Source organism: Zonotrichia leucophrys, chromosome 2 (genome assembly GCF_028769735.1).
Source record: "Zonotrichia leucophrys gambelii isolate GWCS_2022_RI chromosome 2, RI_Zleu_2.0, whole genome shotgun sequence".
Lineage (NCBI taxonomy): Eukaryota > Metazoa > Chordata > Aves > Passeriformes > Passerellidae > Zonotrichia > Zonotrichia leucophrys.
The window spans coordinates 53,390,817-53,401,668 of record NC_088171.1 but is presented as its reverse complement, the minus strand read 5'-3'; positions in this window follow the sequence as shown (position 1 = coordinate 53,401,668).

Sequence of the window (10,852 nt, the reverse complement as noted above, 5' to 3'; positions counted from 1 at the left end):
ACTCCAAGTACCTGGAGTTGCTGCATTGTCACTAGACATCAGTTGCCATCTGCTTGCATTATCTTCTAGTGTATTCCAACAATGGTGACACAATCACTTTTCCTATGGGACCAAAAGTATAGTGCTGTAGAAAGCAAATTCTGTTACTGATTCTCAATACTGGCAAAAATCATTATGAGATTTTGCAAGAATCCTTCTTTACCTTTCTGTACTCCTGATGGTATTTAGCTTGCTTGCTTTGGCTTATATTACATATTGTAAGTCACATTTTGGATAAAAGCTGAAGATTATGAGAAAACAATTTTATCAAATGATAAATCTGAGAAAGGGATAATTGAATGCACAGTTTATTTTGTGTAAAGCATCAGATTTATAGAAATATTGAGTGTGAAAGTTTAACTCAATTTTCTTTCCACAGCAGGGAACCTTGTACTGCAGAAGCTATTTTAAAATAATACAATTTTAAACAGTATGGGTACAGTAAAACTAAAAATATCACCACACTATTTAAAGTAGCTGCATGGAAAAAATAACTCGTGTCCTGAGGCTCTTGCACTATTATCCAGAAATGCCTGAACATCAGACAGGGTGTCTCAGCTAGGTTTAGGAGTAAAAGGGATGTTGCATTATTAATTTTATTTTTGGTAGTGGGTTATTTTTGGTAGGAGTCATTTTCAAACAGAAATGTTGCAGCTTTCTGTAGGTCAGTCAGACTTAATACTCAATCAGCTCTGCAAAAAGAAAAAAAAAGAAAAAAATTTGCCAACGACATACAGTTTATCAGGATAAGTTGTGTTCCATTAGCTCCCCCAGGCTTCCCAGGAATGGAAATTTGCACTAGCAGCCGAGAATATGCAAGCTTATAAACTGAGGAAAACTTCTGTGGGAAAATAGTGCTCCAGACCAACAGGATGCAGCTGAATAATTGTTGTAGGATAAATTTTAGCCATATTAAACCACAGCTGAGAACATGTGTGCCACCTGATACTTTGGAGAGTTTTGATATGGGACAAAAGTTAGTAAGTTCTTGAAGTCCAAGGAATTCTGGTCTACAGTTATCCAGACAGCTCTGACTAACAGTGGTGGAGACTATGTTTGCTCTCTTCTTTAAATACTTTGATTATATATCATTATATATACAATAGTATCAATCTGTGGCCAGATGTGTTCAAGCTCTATGGAAAATCATTGGATTATAGTGAAGCCAGGCAACCTCCTTTCAGCTCCTTCCTTAGACCTCCTCTGAAGTAGGAAGCCTCAGAGATATTAATCACCGGGAAATTAAATTTTTTGTAGACTTTTAAAAAATCATCAAAAGCCAGAAATGCTACTATTACGTTACCTGAAACATTAAAACTGAAACCAGCAAGTTTACTACTTGACTGAGAAGCACAAGAGCATTAGAATAGGTGCTTATGTAGGAATTAAGAATCTATTCATCTGTGTGTATCTCAAAAAATGTAGTGTTGAACTTTGATACTGATATTTCTTTCATAATAATTAGAGACAGATTCTGGTCTCAGTAATGAATTATTCTGGATATAAAGCAGTCTGATATATCTGATTTTAGCCCTACAGGAATAATACTTTTTCTTCAGTTGCAGGTTAAAATACTTTAAAAATTGGAAGATATCAAAGGCAAAAGAACACTTCAATCAATGTGCACATACTGAGGGTGTTCAGTGCCTCCCACAACATTCTTCTTGCTCGTGTGTCAATTGTCCTCTAATATTGCTGGATCAACCCTTCTTCTCCCATCAGGTGTCATTTTCACCATGGATTCATACCCTGCTCCTGGCACTTGCTCTTGTCCATTCTGTGAAGACTCTTATGTTGGCAGGAGAATGCAAGTACTCTGTAACATCAGTCTTACAGGAAGAATCACTGCCATGCAATTTCCTCCTTGCACAAAAACGAGCTGCGATGGGCGAGATGGGATGCAATACTGACCATTCCTTCCCTTGATGCAACGAAACAAAGAGGGAATCCAGGGACTCCTTGGGAACAGCCCCTGTAAAAGTGCACAGCACAAAAGACCACTATTTTATAATGTCTGATGACCCCTCAGAGGTGGCTTGGTAGTTTGTAGAGGCATTGGAACACCACTTGTACTGATTTACAGGGCTCAGAAATCAGCCCTTAGTGCTTGCCTGGTACACATGGCTCAGAGGGACTTCAGCTGCTGCTCTGCATGACCTGTCCATAATTCTATCACTGCTTCTTCTGTTTCAAATGGGTATGGATAAGCTCCAGGATGAAACATGGGCAACTCCAACTTTCTCAATAGAACAGTGTGTAGTCATTCACGTTTGTGAACAGTGTCAAAACAATTCTTATTGCTTTTTATTCCTGTTAAGCTTTTCAGAGGCAATACAGCTGAATTGCAAATCTGGTGCATTATTAACAGCACATTTGCTGAGTTCCCCATAGAGAATAGTCCCTGCAAGTGTTGTGTGAGCCAAATATCAGCCTTGCTTATCCCTTAATGCTGCATTGAATGTAGGGCTGCTGGGGGAGGAGCAGCTCTTAGAGTTTACCTTAGATGTGAATTGGAGCCATGAACATGGACTTTCTCAAAGCCCTGCTTCAGAGAAGAGATGAGATTAAAGAGGCTCATCATAAATACAGAAGGAGATCCCAGGTGTGACTCAAGTTACACAGAACTGCTGAGGCCTAAATTTTGCTGCTGCTTCACATGTACTTATGAGAAGATGGGATTTGTTATGCATTTGTGTACACAGAGTAGACCTGATGCATCTCTCATATTGATGTATTTTTCAGTGGTACATAACATAAATGTTTATTTTATGTAGGAATATAACTTTGCTGTATTTTCTAGTCATTATCTCAGATAGCTAATGGTAATGTCTTTTTAAGATAAACTGTTGAAAGCAAAGGATTTAGCTGTATTTCTCACAGAGCATAAAAGCGTTGCTTGTGGGGTTTTTCAGCCTGACCTTTCAGTTTAAAACTGCTGAAATGATTACTGGGGCTGATGAACATTCCTGGTGTAATTAATGCAACTTACAATAAAAGGGAGTTGTGCATGAGAACTTCAAGGACTTCTCTGCAGCTAGAATTCCTTGAATATGTATGAGTTGGTTTTAAGTAGAGACCAGAAACTGTGTGAGCACTTAAAGGCAGAGAAGGGTGCTCTGTAAACCTAGAAGATGCAAAAAAGCTCCTACCAGCTGGGACATCTAAGTTTTATAAACCTGCCCTCAAACTTCCTAGATGAGTGCCAACATAGTCAAGTCACTTGTACTTCAAAGGCAGAGGTAAGGCAAATTATGTATATGGAGTAGTTATTCCTCAATATCCAGCAGGTACAGAGATGTGGTGGTGAAATTTTAAGTTTGTGAATATGATTTTAGGTGCAGCTGAGGACTAAAATGATTTGCAATGTCTGCAGAGACCTTGGTAAGGAGACCTTGGAGCTGAAATGCTGGTAGAAAAGAGAAGCATCTATAAGCAAAGCTTTCATAATGATCTAGAACTGGCAGAGCAAGGGCAAGAGCAAGCTGTGCAAGAACAGAGCTGGAGGAGCAGGCAGGGCTCAAACAGGGGTGCAAGGTTCAACCAGGAGAGCAGGTAGCACTTGTGGCCAGGAGCAGCAGCTAATGCTGTAAGGCCAGCAACAGCTTGGATAAACCATTGTCATCCTCCTGCAGGTGACAAAGCCCTGGGACCTGCTGACTGTAAACTGAAAAGGGATAATACAGAAGATAAGAAAACAGCCTACATCAGGGTGCTAGAGAAGAAAGCTGTGAGCTATTATAATGCAACTTTGTCTTATTGCTGTCCTTTTCCTCCCATTATTAAAGTAATTTATTAAGAAAATTGATGTAGTGGGGTGGAAATTCAAGCTGATGTTTTATTACTGGCTGCTGAAGTTTAAGCCTGGCATGGCTGATATCCACCAGAGGCTGTCAGAAATGTTGCAGAAGGCTATGTATGATCACAGGACATCTGTCCTGAATGATTATGACATGTCATAGTAAGTTCTTTTGTATGCAATTGGAAGGGATATGCTATTTAAGTGAATATCCACTTCTTTTCCCTTCTATTAGTAGGATACATTGACAGATGAGGGAAGACAGTGGCAACTGAACCCATGCCAGATTTATCTCTACAGCATTTGCATGGGGAGGTGGATCTGACATTACAGAATGACTGAGGGTGGCTGTGAATCTGTGCTTACTATAGCTGTATTCATATAATTTTGATTGTATAGATTTGTAAAAATAACATAGATCTTCACCCCATATGAAATCGAGTGTCCATGGTATTGGTTTTTTGGACTCTTGAGAAGCATTTCCTGCAAAAACCCCCTGAAATACCCCAAAACCCTGAAAATCTCAGAACAAAACAACTGATAGTTATGAAGCACTGTGACAATCAAACGAGAGCAGAAAAACCATTTAGAAGAGACATATGGCTTACCATGCTGGCCCATTTTTGGTTGATCTTTTTCCAATCCTTCTGCTCTCTCGATATAACCTTTCTCTCAGTCCCTCCTTTATTCCATAAGCCCATCTGCCTTCATCTGTTAATTCAGCCCTCTGTTACTACTGAATTGTTTATCAGCCAAATGAATGTGCACGACGAGCTCTTCTATTCATTCCAACCTAGTTAAAACAGGCCTGCTACTCAGTGGTGGGTCAGTGTTGAGAAAAATTTAAATAATTAATGATTTGTCTGGAAATCTTTGAGAGGGAAGCCAAAACAACTGAGCATTTGGCATCTTCAAAAAAAATTTCAAGGCCTGGATGCAGGCAGGAATAATCTCATCTTCACCACCCTACTGAGTACAACAATGATTTTTGGCTTGGTGTACTTTCACAAGGTAAGAGGAATACCCCTGCTTTTCTTGGGCTTGATCCTTTTCCAGTTCAGTCTGGGAGAGATCTTATGAGATATCTGAACTGATTCAACAGGCTTAACTACTCATGAAAGGTGAAATTTCAGCTTTTTTCCCCTCCTTGGAAAGCGCTGCTTGTGCACATGCTTTCATCTCTCAGTAGTGTACCCGTGGGAGCTGTTGGTTTGACTCCCACTCAACTAGTGGAAAATTAACCCAGTAAACAGTGGGTACTGAAGGACCAACGGAAAGCCTCAGCACAAAGGTGTGGGACCAGATCAGAAACTGAGTGCAGAGCAAAACCAGAAGCATCCCCTTTCCATAAGGATTCGTTCATCCCCTTTGAATACCTACTCTCATCACAAGAAAATCTTCTCTGGCTGTGTTCTAGCACAATGTTACAGCATGTATCTAAACACATTCATAGTTGCTGGGCAGTAATTTAGCAGGGTTGCCTGAGTGAAAGGTAAACTTGGTGAAATTAATCAAAATTAGTACTCTTGGGAGAGTACCTTCAAAACCCATTCCTGTAACTAGAGTTTATCTTAGTTTGCCCCTTCAGAGGTGGTCTCCATTTGAGATTAAAACTAAATATATAGCTAAATCATTATGGTGTTGATTCCCCAGGGATCTCTTGTTCTCTTCTGTCTCTTCTGGCTTAAGTGTTGTAGTTATGATATAGGGCCAAAGTTTTTCATAGACAATGAGACAACTATCCCCCTCTACTAGCAGGAATTCCTAGGAAGATAATATGTATACTCATATCTGTCTATCTGTTTATCTATCTATCTATCTATCTATCTACCTACCTACCTACCTACCTACCTACCTACCTACCTATCTATACAACTACATGTATATGCACCCAGAGTGTACATATATATATATATAGCATATATATATAGCATATATAGCATATATACTCTGAGTGTCCAACTTTATGTAATCCATGCAATCTTTAAACTGGTTGAGACCTCTGATACATATTAGATAAGGGAGCCTCAGATATACCGAATTCTTTCAAGTTTTATGACAGCCAGGTAGAGGTGAAGAGACTCTGATTCCCACCCCCACTCCCCTGGTATGGGAGAAAAAGATGTAATGTGAAATCACCATTCACTGAGGACATATCAAAGAAGCTACAGGAACACTCATCAAAATAATTTCACTGGTGGCAGAACAACTTGCGGGCTCAATCTTTGTCATTGAACATGTTTTATGATTTTTTTTTTGTTAAGTAGAGCCTTAGTTGTAAAAATAATTGGTCTCTTAGTAGCATTATCATAGGCTTTATGCAGGAAAAATATGCAGTGTGTTTGCCCACGTAGAATAATGTTTCATAATCACTGATTCTATTCTGTCAGGGATGCTAATATTTAACCTCCTTCTGTTTTGAAGCTGGTTATCATTTGCTTCAGAAAGAGAATCAAGGCAGAAGAAAATGAACTTAACAGGGGCAAACGTAAAACTAGTGTATATCTACACGTAAAACAATTAGGTGAAACTGCAAAAATCAGGCCATGCAAATGATTTCAGCTGAGGGGCTAGAATTCTTTTGATCAAGTTGGTTAAATACTCCAGTAATTCAGGCCCTCTGCAAAGAAACTTCTGTGCACACCCAGGATAAAACAGGGATGGAGTCAGGGCTGTTGCATAGCATGCTGTCTGCTCCTCTGAGGAAAAATGTTACAAGGGGGTGCAGTCCTGCGAGGACAGAAGTGACTTTAACACCTGCCCCATACCATTCTCCAACAGTTACAGCCTTTGGTCATCTGTTCTAGGAGGATGTCCATCATGGCCTCCCCAAATGTTTGGATCTGGGCTGCCAGAAAGGATGGAAGGTTACAGTAACTAACAGTCAACTCCTGCCCAAGAGCAACTAGAAGAAAGCACTCTGTTAGGGCCTGAAATCTGAGCATCTACACCAGACAAGGACCTACTGCTATGCATCAGCATGGCATCCAGCTGAAATATGAGCAATCCCACCTGTGTAAGCCAAAATACAGTAAAAAAATATCATCAGCCAGGCCCCTCTTTAAAGACAGTCTTTGTGTGTCAGTAACAAGAGATCTGAGTCCCGACAGAGTGAATAATCTGAAGTCAGAAGCCACAGAAGACAGGTCTGAGAATATCACTTGAACAAAATGAGCCTAGCATTGAGAAATGCTGCCCTAGACCATCTGAGTGGTAGTCTCTTTATCAGGTAAAAATTGTGTTTACTGGTAAAATTTAGTGAATACTAAGTTGCAGAAAAGAGATGAACCTTCATCTAGCCCAGCTGGAGACTAATCCAGCATAAAAACTTAGGATATGTCCAAATGTACATGTGAACATGAAATTACCCTATTCTGCCAAGGTGGTGGACTCTCATTTATCAATCTTCCAGTCTTTATTTATTCAAAGGTCACCCAGAGCCAGTGGCAGGATAATGGCTGTGCTCCTAGTTTTGACGCATTCAAGGGGCAATATAAAGCTTAAGCAGCTTGAAATTACTCTTGGACTTCATAGAGCTTTAAGACAAGAGCATCCCTAGTCAATGTTTCAGAGACCGGCCATTCCTTCTTTCAGAAAAGCTCTCCTGGGAAGGTTTGGGTCTGTTTGTACCTGGCTCCCTACAAATGCAAGGTATCAGTACATTCTATGAGAGCCTTACTTAGTCCTACCACCATCACCCAGATCAGCACGAGTCTTGAAGGAAAGAACATCAGTGGGGTTCTTCTGGTTTTTTTTTTTGGTTTTTTTTTTTTTTTATTGGCTGTAACACCACAACCAACACAGCTGTTTCTTCAGATCAAGGTGTGCCTGACATTTTTTAAGAACAACAAATTTTCCTGGTTTTTCCCTCTTATTTGATCAAAGCACTTATAAAGAACTACAAAGTATACTACACCAAGTGGACATACCTCTGATCAGGCATAAGCCACCAGAATGACAGATTTTGGAAATGCAATGGAATCTCTCCTGTGCCAACTCAAGAGTGTGTGTTTATGTACTTCAGAATTATTTGGTAGGAAAAGACAAGCCTGCTTCATCTTGCTTTTCCCACAACTCCCCCAAGACAAATTTTTCTTGCTTCCATTTCCTGCACTTGCAGGACTACTCTCTGGCTGTCAAAACTGTGCAAAAATTTCCTGCAAAACAGACATGCATCTTGGTCACTTGCTGCCCAAATCATCTTCATCTTGTACTGCCTGCAGACCTGTCCTGAGGAAAGACTAGGGCTTATCTACTGTCTGAAAAGACACCAGGACTTGTCAGCAAGCCTGTGGGACAGCAAGATGTGCTGTTTTGCTTAGTGTGTGGGAGGCTGGGGAGTATATAAAAGGTAGGCATATGAAATTCAGAGGTTTGTTTATTATATAGATAAGAATCTGAACTGCCAAAGTTTAGTCTAATTTTAAAGCTCCTTATGCATTATGCAACTCTCTTGCTTTTCAGTCAAATGCAAAGTTACAATGCAAGCCACTTTATTTCCAATATGTATAATTTCATTCTTTTGAAGAACAGCAGGGCAAAATGTCCTCTTCAAAGCCTGGTTCATTTTCTGAACCAGTTGCCACATTCATCTTCTGTATCTGAGTGGATGTCTACTGGAAGTGGGTATGCATTTTGCCTCTTGATCTTAATTTTGATCTCTGGTTTTACATAAATTCCAGCAGGGGACAATTTTTAACTTCCTTCTCTCATAGGAGATTCAGGATATTCTTTTCAGTCTTAAAGGAAAGCCGGGGTGTTAGATTCTAAGGAGGAAAGCATATGCTTTGTCCCCCTAAAAGGGTTCCTCTCCCCAGGTCCACAGTGGTCTTCTGCTTCATATCTCACAACCCTGAATGTGTTTATGGTGGTTCCTACTCCTCATGCACACCCATAATGTTAAGCTGCCTCTAAAATTCATAACCAAGCTTGAAGTTTGAGTTGTTGGATTTAGACTGTTTTTAAATAGGTGCATTTATCAGGTTTTCCTGGTTTCACTAACTTAATGTTTTTGATAAAATCAACACATGTCCACCCTTGGAGATGAGAAGCATGTCTCATTTTAATACATGATGAGAAATTACACTAGTAACCCAGAAAAGCAGAAGGAGCTGGATAAAAGCTCTGAGGGGGCAATGAATCAAGAGTGAGGACGCTTGGACCAGTTCTCTACTCTGTTCCAGAAAATTACTGTGTGAACTTTGGGCAAACTTCACCTTTTCACTCTTCTGACTCTCTCCCTCATCTCTCTGTTTTTCTTTCCTATTTAGACTTTCAAAGTGCAAAGGCAAAAGCACATGCCTACTGTAGGCAGTTTCAGTGTAAATTCTGATACACAGATTTAAAACAAGGAGGGAAATATCTGTTTGGAGGCCTCCTGTAGGATTGTCATCATGGCCCACTGCAATCTATGATCAGTGGATGGTTTTGCCGGATGAGAAGAGCCAGTGTGCTTGCCCAAACATCACCCAAATTTCCCAAACACCTGCAGAAGATATTTCTGAGATGCACATTTGCTCACGTGGCTTTCATGACCTGGTATGCCTTTTGATCTGCCCTGCTTCTGGGGAAGAGCTGGAGCTGCTTTTTGATGATAGGCACCCCTTTCTTCCCACTCTCAATGCACAGGGAATTAGTGCACTTGCTGGTATCGTGTGTGGGTACTTCTGACTGTTGGAATATCTCATCTTTCACTAATATTATAAAATACCAAGCCATTCTTTTCCCCAAATCCAATCTGATTTTCCTTCTGAGGTTCTGCTTATACGATTCTAATTTCTCCTGTTTCACCTCTTCAAGAAAGAAAATTGGATGATCAAGTGGAAATGAGAGGCCACAATGTGTCTGAAAGTATTTTGGAGTGAACTGATGAGCAAATTAAAATTGGTATTTCTTGCACTGATACCAAGCACAGGAAGTGTTAGATACATAGAAATTTGCAAGAGGGGAGATTGCTAAGAAGGTTTTAGAAACAAACGTAGCTTCATTTATGAAATTACTGGACATGTTTGTGGCTTTCATCAACATGTTTTTGCTTTAGGATACAAATTAAGGTCCAGAAGAGTCTTGGAAAAATTTATATATTTAGTAGTGGGTGGGTGTGAAACCACTCCAACAGCATGGTTTTTAAAACATGCTGTTTAAAAAAAGTAAACCCCCTCACCTAATTTTTCTCTAGAAAAATTAGGTGAGGGGGTAAGTGGGCCTCTGCAGGATTGTTCTATCTTTTCCCTCTGCCAGCTGACAAGAAGAGCTGTTCTTCAGCCCTTTCCACCAGTGGATGCACTCACAGCAAGTTGCTGCTGGAAGCTGTAGCACCCTGCAGTCCCATCAGCTCGTGGTCTGCTTTTGGTGAACCGGTTTGCAAGACCTGTGGGAGAAACGCATTTAGAGCACCTCTGTCCCCATCCTGAACTGCATTTTGAAATTTGCTCTTTTCACAGTAGTGGTACTGTGACTTTCTTTCTCCAGGGGTTAAAGTCACAAAGCCCTGTCCACGAGGAGAGGCTGGAGATGACGGTGGTGCAAGGTTCGTGTTCCCTAGGGGAGAGACCGCTGCCACAGCAGTAGTGCCGCCCTAGCTCTTGCTCAGGTGAGCTGGGAAGAGGCTTTAATGATCACCCCGGAGGCTCTGGCACCGCTGAGAAGTTGATGTGAGGGTGGCAGCCCCGACTTCAAGGGGCAAAGAGGAGAAGACGTAGATTTTTTTCCGCCTCCACGCCCGGTGCGTGGTTAGCCGGGCTGCGTGCGGCGATGTCCCCGTGCGATCAGTCGCGGAGAGGCAGGACGCTGTGCGGGGCAGGATGGTGAGAGAGGAGCGGGAGGGCGGCCCGGGGTGGGCTCCGCAGGCGGGCGGGCGGCCTGGGCAGCGCGGGCCGGCCGGGCGGGAGGAGCGCTGAGGGGCGGGCCGGGCCGGGCCGGGCTGGGCCGGGCGGCGCTGCCGGGCGCCCGCCGCGGCGTGTGGGTGGCTCCAGGCGGCCGGTACCCAGCGACAGGCGGCGAGGTGGGAGGAGGCTG